The sequence below is a fragment of the Hydra viridissima genome, unplaced genomic scaffold (genome assembly GCF_058129835.1).
Source record: "Hydra viridissima isolate aposymbiotic clone 2 unplaced genomic scaffold, HvirCarnegie_v1 scaffold_13, whole genome shotgun sequence".
Classification (NCBI taxonomy): Eukaryota; Metazoa; Cnidaria; class Hydrozoa; order Anthoathecata; family Hydridae; genus Hydra; species Hydra viridissima.
This window is the reverse complement of record NW_028324312.1, coordinates 756,028-769,704: the sequence shown is the minus strand read 5'-3', so window position 1 is coordinate 769,704 and position 13,677 is coordinate 756,028. Positions and strand designations below refer to the sequence as shown.

Below are 13,677 nucleotides of genomic sequence, written 5' to 3'. Positions count from 1 at the left end.
GGGAGCGACTGGTCGAAAGGTGTGTGAGGGCGCTTCTTCCGTCTCCGCATCTCTGAGGGAAAGAAAATGGCGCTCTTTTTCCTCGCACACAAGCCAGAAAGCTAGTTTTGATGCTGAACAACAAGGGCAACGGTTAAAGGGACTATAGCCACCATAGTCACCGAGAGAAATTTCGGGCCCAGGGGAAGTTTTCTTAAGGGGCCCTCGTTGTGATCAATTACATACCCAGGACCAATAGAAGTGTGCTCTGGTCATTAAAAATTAAAAACGAAAGTGAATGAAATCTTTTAAAAGTCAAAACTATTTAAATCTTTTAAAAAATGGTTTTTAAAAAATCGTTTGTAGATACACGGGGATACCCGGGAATCTTCCCCGTCCTCTCGGCGGCCATGAAAGAAACCCTCGCAAGTCTAAAGTTGCACGATGTCGATGTTCCCTAGTTTTGTCGAAATGACGAAAAGACTGCAAAACTAGCTTTGAAGAGCAAAAGTTTATAAGATTCGTCAATCGTCGTTACGTATCTCTGGCAACGTTGCGTATTGACGTGTCAACTTGCCAAAATGTTTTGGTCGTTGTCGTTTCTTTCTAAGACCAACACGAAGGAATCAGAGCTGTTTTCATGAAAATAATGAACGGTAGTAAAAGAATGCATTTCACCGCACCAGAATCCAATATGCGATATGCATAAATGGTTGACAATTGTTGTTATTGTTGCTGCTGCTGTTGTTGTTACTATTGTTACTGTTAGATCGTTACTGCTAATGCTTATTTTTTTGTGGTCGTTGCTATAGTCAGTATTCCCATTATCGTTAGTTTATCGATGCTATCGTTAATTTTTGTTATTGTCGTTATTGTTATCTTCATCGTTGTCATTATTTTCGTTTTCACTATTGATATCGATTTTCTTGTTGCTACTGTTTGTTATTTTAACTATTATTATCGTCATTGTTTTTTATTACAGCGACTCGTTTTCACTGTTGTGACTGTCACATTTGTTCCGCCGTCGAGTGATTTCCGGGATTGTAACCGGTCGATCACGCTTGCTGGTTGTCACGTTGAAACGATTCTCGTCGCTCCTATGCTTATTTGGTTGCCTCTTTGCGATTCTTAGATTTTTATTGATTTTATACAAAAAAAAAACAACAACTTTTGAAATAAATAAAATTTATTTGCACTTATAGCAGACTTTGTATGCGCCTCTCAAAATATGCAGTAGACTCTTAGGGGTGAGAGGAGAGGTTTTTTTTTTTAAGTCGTTAGAGGAGGGGGCGAGCGCGAACGCAGGCCCCCACTACCAGAAATTGTACGGTCGAGTTACCGACGTTAGCGGTAATCGCAGGGGTCAGCCCAGGCGAAGTGCAATGCAAGAGCCTCACCCTGGAAGAAGCCCCATGTTGATCAGGTTTACTTCCCCGTCAGGTAAGTATGCTTTTCCCGTTGTGTGGGCAGCCTCGGACGTGCCCCAATCTTCTCAATTGTGGGTTTTCGATTGCACACCGCATCGTCCCGTTTGTTTGCTTTTTTTTTTTCCTTCTCTATAGTATGGGCCGCGCTCAGCAGTAGTGCAACGCCGAGGCAACCCGCGGTCAGGGCGAGGTAAACCTACGATCCCTTGACCAAATGCCAAAAATCAGATTAATATATGAGCCGGACTATGCCGGCGTACCAGATATTAAACTGATAAGAACAGATACTACACTTGATCTTAGCCATTAGGCCGAGAAGCGATACTTTTTGCAACGAATTTGTCCCGGCTCCCTCCCTCTCAACGAAAAAACTTGTGGACATTTGAATGATCAAGTCGATGGGTAACTTTAAGTTTCAACGATGAAAACATGGCTTTCTTGTACTGCATCAATTTCACTCTAAAACATTTGGGCTTTTTTTCAAAAATAACCCAGCTTCTTTCAAAAATAACAAGCTTCTTTCAAAAATAACCCAATTAACCAAAACATAAAAAACGTTTAAAGGCTTTTAAATTTAACGCTGGGCAGCAGATGTGATCAAAGGCCAAGTTGAACAACTGAAAATCAACTCTGCATATGAGCGTCCGACAGATTTCTCTGTCAAAAAGCATTTTGAGAACCTCTGTATTTAAATGTTTTTTTCAACTGTTGTAATGACAGTACTTTAATTCATCACTAGGGTCGCCAAGAAACAGCAGAGTTTAGGAGGACTTGCTTGTCATTAGCCTCGATCCTTTCCCAAGTAGTAATTCCTCACAAAGTCTAAAAAAACAAGCTTGAAAGTTTAAAAATTGGGATGGTGCAAATTAAGTTAAGAATTTAAACTGTGTAGCAAGAAAATATTTTTCAGATACTTTAGTTATTGCAAGAAATGAACACTTTAAATGTTTACTGACAAAAAGGTAAAACAATTTTAAAAAGTGACCTAAAACATCCACTGACAAAATATCAAATGACAAATGGAAAATGAAAAAATGTATGACACTAAATCGACACAGCATTAGGTTAGCAAAAGTAAAGCATACATACCTTGCACACTGTATCTGCATTTTTCCAATCACAAACTCGCAGAGGGTGGTAAAAGTTAATGAGACCTGGAACAATAAGCAAAGTATTTTTTTTAAATATTACATTTTTTAACATATTACCTAACCTAAATTAAGCCTGCAAATGTATTTGCGTACAAATTAGAAGCTCAGGATTGATGGAGAATAAACTTAAAAATATAATTCCCAAGTCAGTTAAAAAGATGTTTACTTGTTGGCTAAAGGTCGACTTTTTCAAACTACCACTTTTAAAAAATGGTTCTGGTAAACTATCGAAGAAACATGACTTACCTTTTTCTTGAAACTTTAACTGCTTCAATATTATATGCTCTGCTAACCTAACTTAACCCTTAACCTTGCCCCAGGACAACACTCAAAATTCTCTTTCAATAATTTATTTTCAATAATCAGACTTGCTACCTGAGGCTGAGTTAACTTTAGCAGTAACTCTATAAAACATAATGTGAGAAAGCCAAACAAAAGGTTCAGTTCAAAATGTAATGAGTATGTAATTTTTTTAAAATTTTATCGCATATCTTTAATTGAATTAAAGGGATCATTCCAAAGAAGCTATAGATTGTCCAGTGAAAAGCATACCTAATTAAGCATTACTTTATTGGGGTTGTGTCAGTATAACTGTAAATGAAACAAAGCTATGAACAAACTAAAGAAATAGGTAAAAGTCTTAGAAAGATCCTATTTCTGTTTCACTCACCAATAAAATCAAGAAGAATTTCCCACTTCTTATTCATTGAGTGGGATGCTCTAAAGAGTATTGCAACTTGCATTCTGGATAATCCAGGAACTCAGAACAAACTCTGTAACTGCACTCATGAAAGTCTTTTGTAACTACTCCTTCATAAAGCTGATGCTTCTAAAAATGGAAATTTATTTTTGAAAGGATTTTTTCATCAGAAACTATTCTTAAGCATTTGAAGACTTGAAAAAGTAAAGTGGGCACAACAATAGGGGTTAAACTGCTTCAAATTTTAAAACACAAACACCAAAATAAGGTGAAAAGATTGAAAATAAAATAGCACAGTACTTTCTGTTACCTTAAAGCATTCTTGATAAATCGTTAAAAAAACTGTGTGAACTCCTCTAAACTTGTCACTTGTCTTGGTTTTGGCATCAGCTACTGTATGAGAAGATAAAACAGGATTTAATTTGTTTAGTTTCCCTTTTTTTTTTTTTTCTTTTTTTCGAAACAAGCTAAAAGCACCTTTTCTGCTCTTGACGCTACGCCAACACCAAAAATTTCAGTAGGACTGCGCGTAGCCACTGCACCGTTGTTAAACTCAATGATATGCACTTTACCGCAAAATTAACGCACCACTTATAAATTCCGACTTATTTTGAAAAATATTACGTATTTCCCGGATTTATCAAATACAAAGTCGATAATAATGTTTATTGTGACGTCATTTGTAGGCTTTATTCCGTTTTAGTTTCCAAATTGTAGCAGCTTTTCATAAGCAGCACGTTTTGCTGTAACTAAACCTCACTTTTAAAAGAAAAGTATGTATAAAGTTAGTATGAACAGATGTGTTGCTCAATGATAACTGTCATTTGAGCAACACGTCTGTTCTGACTTCTCAACGATACATAAGCAGACATTTTAAAACCTTTTTTGGTACCTCTTGCATCGTTCATGGGAGATGGATTCCTTCTTATGTAGGATAATGCTAGACCACATACGGCGCATGTTGTTACTGAATACTTACAAAGTGCTACTATTCAAGTTTTGGAGTGGCCGGCTTGCAGTCCAGATAGGAACCCAATAGAGCATCTTTGGGGCATAATGGCACGCTGTGTTAGAAGTCAACATCCACCACCTAGACGAGTTGCGACAAAGTCTTATCCGCGTATGTGAAGATATCCTTCAAGAAACGATTACACCTCTAATTGAAAGAAATCCACGGTGCTGTCTGGCTGCAACAACATCAAGATGTGGCAACACTAGATATTGATAAGTCAAAAATGTTACATTTTAAGCTGTATTAGTGTGCATAACAACAATAATCATCTTAGTTTATTTTGTTACTTACCTTAATTTTATTACTTACCATATTTCTAGTTTTAGTTTGTTTTTCTTTTCTTTTCTTTTCTCACCATCCTCAAAGTCGCTTTTATTATTATCATCGAAATAACTGTGTTCATGTGTTCTATTCTTAACACGTTTGTCAAAATATATGACCACAATTAAATAAATCGAAATGTATGTGGTGCGTTAATTTTGCGGTTAAGTGTATATTAACTAGATATTTAACTCGCGCTTTCGCAGTGAAGCATATTTTTTTGCCAAGCAAGTTTTTTTTTGCCAGCCAGAATCATAAAAACATCGATTAAAACAAACGAATTATTGTCAGTTTAAATAAAGAGGCTACCGGCTTTAAAAACTTAAAAAACTTGCTTCACTTTTTCTTACGAAATTTATTTGAAGTTTTACATCTAGTTAGTATAAATATCATTGGTTTAGCTAAGAGCATAGTAACGGTTTCTGCTTACTCGCGCAGCCTAGCAAGATGGGTGCACCGCGGACGCTCAGTTGCGAATTCTTTACTTTTTTTTTTTCTATTATTCCCCTTCCCGAAACCCCGAAATGAACGAAACGCGATTGGCAAGTATTTGATGCATACCTTAATACACAGTGACTAAATTGTAGTATGTGTTTTTTCCGTGCCGAAACTCTGGTCGGAAGACAGTGCATCTCTTTAGATATTTTAGAGCTTGTGGGTTATCACTAGTACCCAAGCCTTTTTATGAGTCATTAAAAAAAATTTACAAACAAAACTGTATTCTTCTTCTTTTTTTTTTTTTTCCGATTGTGATCAGATTATGATTTGTACTGACGATATTACATTGTGTCTACTTCCTCGGTCTTATTTTCTTACAAACATTAACAACATTTGTAGTTTCGTAACTATCCCATTGACCCTTTCATGCACCAATTATTTTTCCATAACTAACATAATCCATAAAAAATCATCTACAAAATGACAGCGGTACTATTAACTGTTTTAATTAGACTTTTTCTACACCTTGATACATTTTGATAGCTTTACAGAACGTTGCGCGGCATTTAGGACTTTGTCAGGTCGTAACAATTACACTAATTGAGTTTGAAAGTCACAGTAACCTCACCGGTAACTGTTCCGTGCTTTTTAGGTCGATGTATATTCTAGAAAAGGGGAGTTTGAGAGCAATTTTGAAGAAAAGAAAAAAGGTTTTAAGTTGTTCATAGCCTAGGACGGATGCAGCAGTTTAAGTGTTTTATTTTAGCAGCTAGTTTAGCTATTCTGCACTTGGCATTGTTTGCAAAATTAAATATAGCGATTGCTACAGATATTTTCATTTGAACCTATTTCGTTAATGCGTCTAATGTTTTTAAAAGATGTGTGGCTATAAAAATAGCCGTTTGAGCGGATTTTGATCTACTTACTGCTGGTGTACTTGGTAACAGCCTTGGTGCCTTCGCTCACTGCGTGTTTAGCAAGTTCACCGGGAAGTAAAAGGCGCACGGCGGTTTGAATTTCACGCGAAGAGATCGTAGATTTCTTATTTTGAAGGGCGAGCCGCGAAGCTTCAGAAGCAATTCTTTCGAAAATGTCGTTCACGAAAGAATTCATGATGCTCATTGCTTTAGAAGAAACACCGACATCAGGGTGAACTTGCTTCAGGACGTTGTAAATGTAAATGGCATAAGACTCTCGTCTCTTTCTCTTGCGCTTCTTGTCACCAGTTCCAGCAATTTTACCACCTTTCTTACCGGCGCGCTTCTCGCCTTTTTTCGCCACCTTTGGCGCTTGTTTTCCTCCGGTTTTTGGTGCGTCTGACATTTCGACGGGCCTAACAGTAAAAATTCTTTTCGTTTGTTTTCATTGAATTGCAACTGGATTTAATTTAAGATAAAGCCGCCGAAATCTTAGAGTTAGCTGGTAATGCTGCACGCGATAACAAAAAAGCCAGGATCATTCCTCGTCACTTACAGCTAGCTGTTCGCAACGACGAAGAGTTAAACAAGTTGTTGTCAGGTGTTACAATTGCGAGCGGCGGTGTGTTGCCAAACATTCAAGCTGTGTTGCTTCCCAAAAAGAACGAGAAGGTTCCAAAGCCAGCAGCCCAGTAAACGGCGGTATAAACAACACAAAAGGCTATTTTCATAGCCACACATCTGTTAAAAATTATTGTTAAGGCGTTAGAAACTTTAAATTTTGAATTAAACCCGTAAACTGTTGCCTACGACCATACCACGGTGAATACACCCGTTCTCGTCCGATCACGGAAGTTAAGCATCGTCGGGCCAGGGTAGTACTTGGATGGGTGACCGCCTGGGAACTCCTGGTGCCGTGGGCTTTTGCAACCGTTTACAAAAAAAAAAAAAAAAAAAGTCGCAAAAGGGGACTCCCTTTTCTTTACAAAATCTGCTTTTTTAGTTGACTCTAAGATACACAGAACTCATCCCCTGCAAAAGAATATGCATAAACGCGCCCCTGCCTGGGTGGTGTCGATCGAAAGGGGAGCGACTGGTCGAAAGGTGTGTGAGGGCGCTTCTTCCGTCTCCGCATCTCTGAGGGAAAGAAAATGGCGCTCTTTTTCCTCGCACACAAGCCAGAAAGCTAGTTTTGATGCTGAACAACAAGGGCAACGGTTAAAGGGACTATAGCCACCATAGTCACCGAGAGAAATTTCGGGCCCAGGGGAAGTTTTCTTAAGGGGCCCTCGTTGTGATCAATTACATACCCAGGACCAATAGAAGTGTGCTCTGGTCATTAAAAATTAAAAACGAAAGTGAATGAAATCTTTTAAAAGTCAAAACTATTTAAATCTTTTAAAAAATGGTTTTTAAAAAATCGTTTGTAGATACACGGGGATACCCGGGAATCTTCCCCGTCCTCTCGGCGGCCATGAAAGAAACCCTCGCAAGTCTAAAGTTGCACGATGTCGATGTTCCCTAGTTTTGTCGAAATGACGAAAAGACTGCAAAACTAGCTTTGAAGAGCAAAAGTTTATAAGATTCGTCAATCGTCGTTACGTATCTCTGGCAACGTTGCGTATTGACGTGTCAACTTGCCAAAATGTTTTGGTCGTTGTCGTTTCTTTCTAAGACCAACACGAAGGAATCAGAGCTGTTTTCATGAAAATAATGAACGGTAGTAAAAGAATGCATTTCACCGCACCAGAATCCAATATGCGATATGCATAAATGGTTGACAATTGTTGTTATTGTTGCTGCTGCTGTTGTTGTTACTATTGTTACTGTTAGATCGTTACTGCTAATGCTTATTTTTTTGTGGTCGTTGCTATAGTCAGTATTCCCATTATCGTTAGTTTATCGATGCTATCGTTAATTTTTGTTATTGTCGTTATTGTTATCTTCATCGTTGTCATTATTTTCGTTTTCACTATTGATATCGATTTTCTTGTTGCTACTGTTTGTTATTTTAACTATTATTATCGTCATTGTTTTTTATTACAGCGACTCGTTTTCACTGTTGTGACTGTCACATTTGTTCCGCCGTCGAGTGATTTCCGGGATTGTAACCGGTCGATCACGCTTGCTGGTTGTCACGTTGAAACGATTCTCGTCGCTCCTATGCTTATTTGGTTGCCTCTTTGCGATTCTTAGATTTTTATTGATTTTATACAAAAAAAAAACAACAACTTTTGAAATAAATAAAATTTATTTGCACTTATAGCAGACTTTGTATGCGCCTCTCAAAATATGCAGTAGACTCTTAGGGGTGAGAGGAGAGGTTTTTTTTTTTAAGTCGTTAGAGGAGGGGGCGAGCGCGAACGCAGGCCCCCACTACCAGAAATTGTACGGTCGAGTTACCGACGTTAGCGGTAATCGCAGGGGTCAGCCCAGGCGAAGTGCAATGCAAGAGCCTCACCCTGGAAGAAGCCCCATGTTGATCAGGTTTACTTCCCCGTCAGGTAAGTATGCTTTTCCCGTTGTGTGGGCAGCCTCGGACGTGCCCCAATCTTCTCAATTGTGGGTTTTCGATTGCACACCGCATCGTCCCGTTTGTTTGCTTTTTTTTTTTCCTTCTCTATAGTATGGGCCGCGCTCAGCAGTAGTGCAACGCCGAGGCAACCCGCGGTCAGGGCGAGGTAAACCTACGATCCCTTGACCAAATGCCAAAAATCAGATTAATATATGAGCCGGACTATGCCGGCGTACCAGATATTAAACTGATAAGAACAGATACTACACTTGATCTTAGCCATTAGGCCGAGAAGCGATACTTTTTGCAACGAATTTGTCCCGGCTCCCTCCCTCTCAACGAAAAAACTTGTGGACATTTGAATGATCAAGTCGATGGGTAACTTTAAGTTTCAACGATGAAAACATGGCTTTCTTGTACTGCATCAATTTCACTCTAAAACATTTGGGCTTTTTTTCAAAAATAACCCAGCTTCTTTCAAAAATAACAAGCTTCTTTCAAAAATAACCCAATTAACCAAAACATAAAAAACGTTTAAAGGCTTTTAAATTTAACGCTGGGCAGCAGATGTGATCAAAGGCCAAGTTGAACAACTGAAAATCAACTCTGCATATGAGCGTCCGACAGATTTCTCTGTCAAAAAGCATTTTGAGAACCTCTGTATTTAAATGTTTTTTTCAACTGTTGTAATGACAGTACTTTAATTCATCACTAGGGTCGCCAAGAAACAGCAGAGTTTAGGAGGACTTGCTTGTCATTAGCCTCGATCCTTTCCCAAGTAGTAATTCCTCACAAAGTCTAAAAAAACAAGCTTGAAAGTTTAAAAATTGGGATGGTGCAAATTAAGTTAAGAATTTAAACTGTGTAGCAAGAAAATATTTTTCAGATACTTTAGTTATTGCAAGAAATGAACACTTTAAATGTTTACTGACAAAAAGGTAAAACAATTTTAAAAAGTGACCTAAAACATCCACTGACAAAATATCAAATGACAAATGGAAAATGAAAAAATGTATGACACTAAATCGACACAGCATTAGGTTAGCAAAAGTAAAGCATACATACCTTGCACACTGTATCTGCATTTTTCCAATCACAAACTCGCAGAGGGTGGTAAAAGTTAATGAGACCTGGAACAATAAGCAAAGTATTTTTTTTAAATATTACATTTTTTAACATATTACCTAACCTAAATTAAGCCTGCAAATGTATTTGCGTACAAATTAGAAGCTCAGGATTGATGGAGAATAAACTTAAAAATATAATTCCCAAGTCAGTTAAAAAGATGTTTACTTGTTGGCTAAAGGTCGACTTTTTCAAACTACCACTTTTAAAAAATGGTTCTGGTAAACTATCGAAGAAACATGACTTACCTTTTTCTTGAAACTTTAACTGCTTCAATATTATATGCTCTGCTAACCTAACTTAACCCTTAACCTTGCCCCAGGACAACACTCAAAATTCTCTTTCAATAATTTATTTTCAATAATCAGACTTGCTACCTGAGGCTGAGTTAACTTTAGCAGTAACTCTATAAAACATAATGTGAGAAAGCCAAACAAAAGGTTCAGTTCAAAATGTAATGAGTATGTAATTTTTTTAAAATTTTATCGCATATCTTTAATTGAATTAAAGGGATCATTCCAAAGAAGCTATAGATTGTCCAGTGAAAAGCATACCTAATTAAGCATTACTTTATTGGGGTTGTGTCAGTATAACTGTAAATGAAACAAAGCTATGAACAAACTAAAGAAATAGGTAAAAGTCTTAGAAAGATCCTATTTCTGTTTCACTCACCAATAAAATCAAGAAGAATTTCCCACTTCTTATTCATTGAGTGGGATGCTCTAAAGAGTATTGCAACTTGCATTCTGGATAATCCAGGAACTCAGAACAAACTCTGTAACTGCACTCATGAAAGTCTTTTGTAACTACTCCTTCATAAAGCTGATGCTTCTAAAAATGGAAATTTATTTTTGAAAGGATTTTTTCATCAGAAACTATTCTTAAGCATTTGAAGACTTGAAAAAGTAAAGTGGGCACAACAATAGGGGTTAAACTGCTTCAAATTTTAAAACACAAACACCAAAATAAGGTGAAAAGATTGAAAATAAAATAGCACAGTACTTTCTGTTACCTTAAAGCATTCTTGATAAATCGTTAAAAAAACTGTGTGAACTCCTCTAAACTTGTCACTTGTCTTGGTTTTGGCATCAGCTACTGTATGAGAAGATAAAACAGGATTTAATTTGTTTAGTTTCCCTTTTTTTTTTTTTTCTTTTTTTCGAAACAAGCTAAAAGCACCTTTTCTGCTCTTGACGCTACGCCAACACCAAAAATTTCAGTAGGACTGCGCGTAGCCACTGCACCGTTGTTAAACTCAATGATATGCACTTTACCGCAAAATTAACGCACCACTTATAAATTCCGACTTATTTTGAAAAATATTACGTATTTCCCGGATTTATCAAATACAAAGTCGATAATAATGTTTATTGTGACGTCATTTGTAGGCTTTATTCCGTTTTAGTTTCCAAATTGTAGCAGCTTTTCATAAGCAGCACGTTTTGCTGTAACTAAACCTCACTTTTAAAAGAAAAGTATGTATAAAGTTAGTATGAACAGATGTGTTGCTCAATGATAACTGTCATTTGAGCAACACGTCTGTTCTGACTTCTCAACGATACATAAGCAGACATTTTAAAACCTTTTTTGGTACCTCTTGCATCGTTCATGGGAGATGGATTCCTTCTTATGTAGGATAATGCTAGACCACATACGGCGCATGTTGTTACTGAATACTTACAAAGTGCTACTATTCAAGTTTTGGAGTGGCCGGCTTGCAGTCCAGATAGGAACCCAATAGAGCATCTTTGGGGCATAATGGCACGCTGTGTTAGAAGTCAACATCCACCACCTAGACGAGTTGCGACAAAGTCTTATCCGCGTATGTGAAGATATCCTTCAAGAAACGATTACACCTCTAATTGAAAGAAATCCACGGTGCTGTCTGGCTGCAACAACATCAAGATGTGGCAACACTAGATATTGATAAGTCAAAAATGTTACATTTTAAGCTGTATTAGTGTGCATAACAACAATAATCATCTTAGTTTATTTTGTTACTTACCTTAATTTTATTACTTACCATATTTCTAGTTTTAGTTTGTTTTTCTTTTCTTTTCTTTTCTCACCATCCTCAAAGTCGCTTTTATTATTATCATCGAAATAACTGTGTTCATGTGTTCTATTCTTAACACGTTTGTCAAAATATATGACCACAATTAAATAAATCGAAATGTATGTGGTGCGTTAATTTTGCGGTTAAGTGTATATTAACTAGATATTTAACTCGCGCTTTCGCAGTGAAGCATATTTTTTTGCCAAGCAAGTTTTTTTTTGCCAGCCAGAATCATAAAAACATCGATTAAAACAAACGAATTATTGTCAGTTTAAATAAAGAGGCTACCGGCTTTAAAAACTTAAAAAACTTGCTTCACTTTTTCTTACGAAATTTATTTGAAGTTTTACATCTAGTTAGTATAAATATCATTGGTTTAGCTAAGAGCATAGTAACGGTTTCTGCTTACTCGCGCAGCCTAGCAAGATGGGTGCACCGCGGACGCTCAGTTGCGAATTCTTTACTTTTTTTTTTTCTATTATTCCCCTTCCCGAAACCCCGAAATGAACGAAACGCGATTGGCAAGTATTTGATGCATACCTTAATACACAGTGACTAAATTGTAGTATGTGTTTTTTCCGTGCCGAAACTCTGGTCGGAAGACAGTGCATCTCTTTAGATATTTTAGAGCTTGTGGGTTATCACTAGTACCCAAGCCTTTTTATGAGTCATTAAAAAAAATTTACAAACAAAACTGTATTCTTCTTCTTTTTTTTTTTTTTCCGATTGTGATCAGATTATGATTTGTACTGACGATATTACATTGTGTCTACTTCCTCGGTCTTATTTTCTTACAAACATTAACAACATTTGTAGTTTCGTAACTATCCCATTGACCCTTTCATGCACCAATTATTTTTCCATAACTAACATAATCCATAAAAAATCATCTACAAAATGACAGCGGTACTATTAACTGTTTTAATTAGACTTTTTCTACACCTTGATACATTTTGATAGCTTTACAGAACGTTGCGCGGCATTTAGGACTTTGTCAGGTCGTAACAATTACACTAATTGAGTTTGAAAGTCACAGTAACCTCACCGGTAACTGTTCCGTGCTTTTTAGGTCGATGTATATTCTAGAAAAGGGGAGTTTGAGAGCAATTTTGAAGAAAAGAAAAAAGGTTTTAAGTTGTTCATAGCCTAGGACGGATGCAGCAGTTTAAGTGTTTTATTTTAGCAGCTAGTTTAGCTATTCTGCACTTGGCATTGTTTGCAAAATTAAATATAGCGATTGCTACAGATATTTTCATTTGAACCTATTTCGTTAATGCGTCTAATGTTTTTAAAAGATGTGTGGCTATAAAAATAGCCGTTTGAGCGGATTTTGATCTACTTACTGCTGGTGTACTTGGTAACAGCCTTGGTGCCTTCGCTCACTGCGTGTTTAGCAAGTTCACCGGGAAGTAAAAGGCGCACGGCGGTTTGAATTTCACGCGAAGAGATCGTAGATTTCTTATTTTGAAGGGCGAGCCGCGAAGCTTCAGAAGCAATTCTTTCGAAAATGTCGTTCACGAAAGAATTCATGATGCTCATTGCTTTAGAAGAAACACCGACATCAGGGTGAACTTGCTTCAGGACGTTGTAAATGTAAATGGCATAAGACTCTCGTCTCTTTCTCTTGCGCTTCTTGTCACCAGTTCCAGCAATTTTACCACCTTTCTTACCGGCGCGCTTCTCGCCTTTTTTCGCCACCTTTGGCGCTTGTTTTCCTCCGGTTTTTGGTGCGTCTGACATTTCGACGGGCCTAACAGTAAAAATTCTTTTCGTTTGTTTTCATTGAATTGCAACTGGATTTAATTTAAGATAAAGCCGCCGAAATCTTAGAGTTAGCTGGTAATGCTGCACGCGATAACAAAAAAGCCAGGATCATTCCTCGTCACTTACAGCTAGCTGTTCGCAACGACGAAGAGTTAAACAAGTTGTTGTCAGGTGTTACAATTGCGAGCGGCGGTGTGTTGCCAAACATTCAAGCTGTGTTGCTTCCCAAAAAGAACGAGAAGGTTCCAAAGCCAGCAGCCCAGTAAACGGCG

The 13,677-nt window shown here is 37.4% G+C and overlaps 2 long non-coding RNA genes, 5 other non-coding genes and 2 pseudogenes across 7 annotated transcripts; 1 reads left to right on the top strand and 8 right to left on the bottom strand.

The window, feature by feature from the left end:
- Nucleotides 1-1,147: 1,147 nt before the first annotated feature.
- LOC149879902 (uncharacterized) lies at nucleotides 1,148-3,824 on the bottom strand. The gene is made up of 5 exons (XR_016446169.1): nucleotides 3,735-3,824; nucleotides 3,568-3,650; nucleotides 3,228-3,386; nucleotides 2,496-2,560; nucleotides 1,148-2,228 (listed from the first exon to the last, which is right to left on the bottom strand). It is a non-coding gene; the product is annotated as an uncharacterized LOC149879902 (long non-coding RNA).
- LOC149879904 (U1 spliceosomal RNA) lies at nucleotides 1,264-1,427 on the bottom strand. The gene has a single exon (XR_016446524.1). It is a non-coding gene; the product is annotated as a U1 spliceosomal RNA (small nuclear RNA).
- On the bottom strand, nucleotides 1,538-1,729 carry LOC149879903 (U2 spliceosomal RNA). The gene has a single exon (XR_016446687.1). It is a non-coding gene; the product is annotated as a U2 spliceosomal RNA (small nuclear RNA).
- Nucleotides 3,825-5,946: 2,122 nt separating the features above from the next.
- On the bottom strand, nucleotides 5,947-6,351 carry LOC149879901 (late histone H2B.L4 pseudogene; annotated as a pseudogene).
- A 398-nt stretch (nucleotides 6,352-6,749) lies between these two features.
- On the top strand, nucleotides 6,750-6,868 carry LOC149879900 (5S ribosomal RNA). The gene has a single exon (XR_016446632.1). It is a non-coding gene; the product is annotated as a 5S ribosomal RNA (ribosomal RNA).
- Nucleotides 6,869-8,177: 1,309 nt separating this feature from the next.
- LOC149879897 (uncharacterized) lies at nucleotides 8,178-10,854 on the bottom strand. The gene is made up of 5 exons (XR_016446167.1): nucleotides 10,765-10,854; nucleotides 10,598-10,680; nucleotides 10,258-10,416; nucleotides 9,526-9,590; nucleotides 8,178-9,258 (listed from the first exon to the last, which is right to left on the bottom strand). It is a non-coding gene; the product is annotated as an uncharacterized LOC149879897 (long non-coding RNA).
- Nucleotides 8,294-8,457, bottom strand: LOC149879899 (U1 spliceosomal RNA). The gene has a single exon (XR_016446522.1). It is a non-coding gene; the product is annotated as a U1 spliceosomal RNA (small nuclear RNA).
- LOC149879898 (U2 spliceosomal RNA) lies at nucleotides 8,568-8,759 on the bottom strand. Its single transcript, XR_016446685.1, has one exon. It is a non-coding gene; the product is annotated as a U2 spliceosomal RNA (small nuclear RNA).
- A 2,122-nt stretch (nucleotides 10,855-12,976) lies between the features above and the next one.
- On the bottom strand, nucleotides 12,977-13,381 carry LOC149879896 (late histone H2B.L4 pseudogene; annotated as a pseudogene).
- Nucleotides 13,382-13,677: the final 296 nt, after the last annotated feature.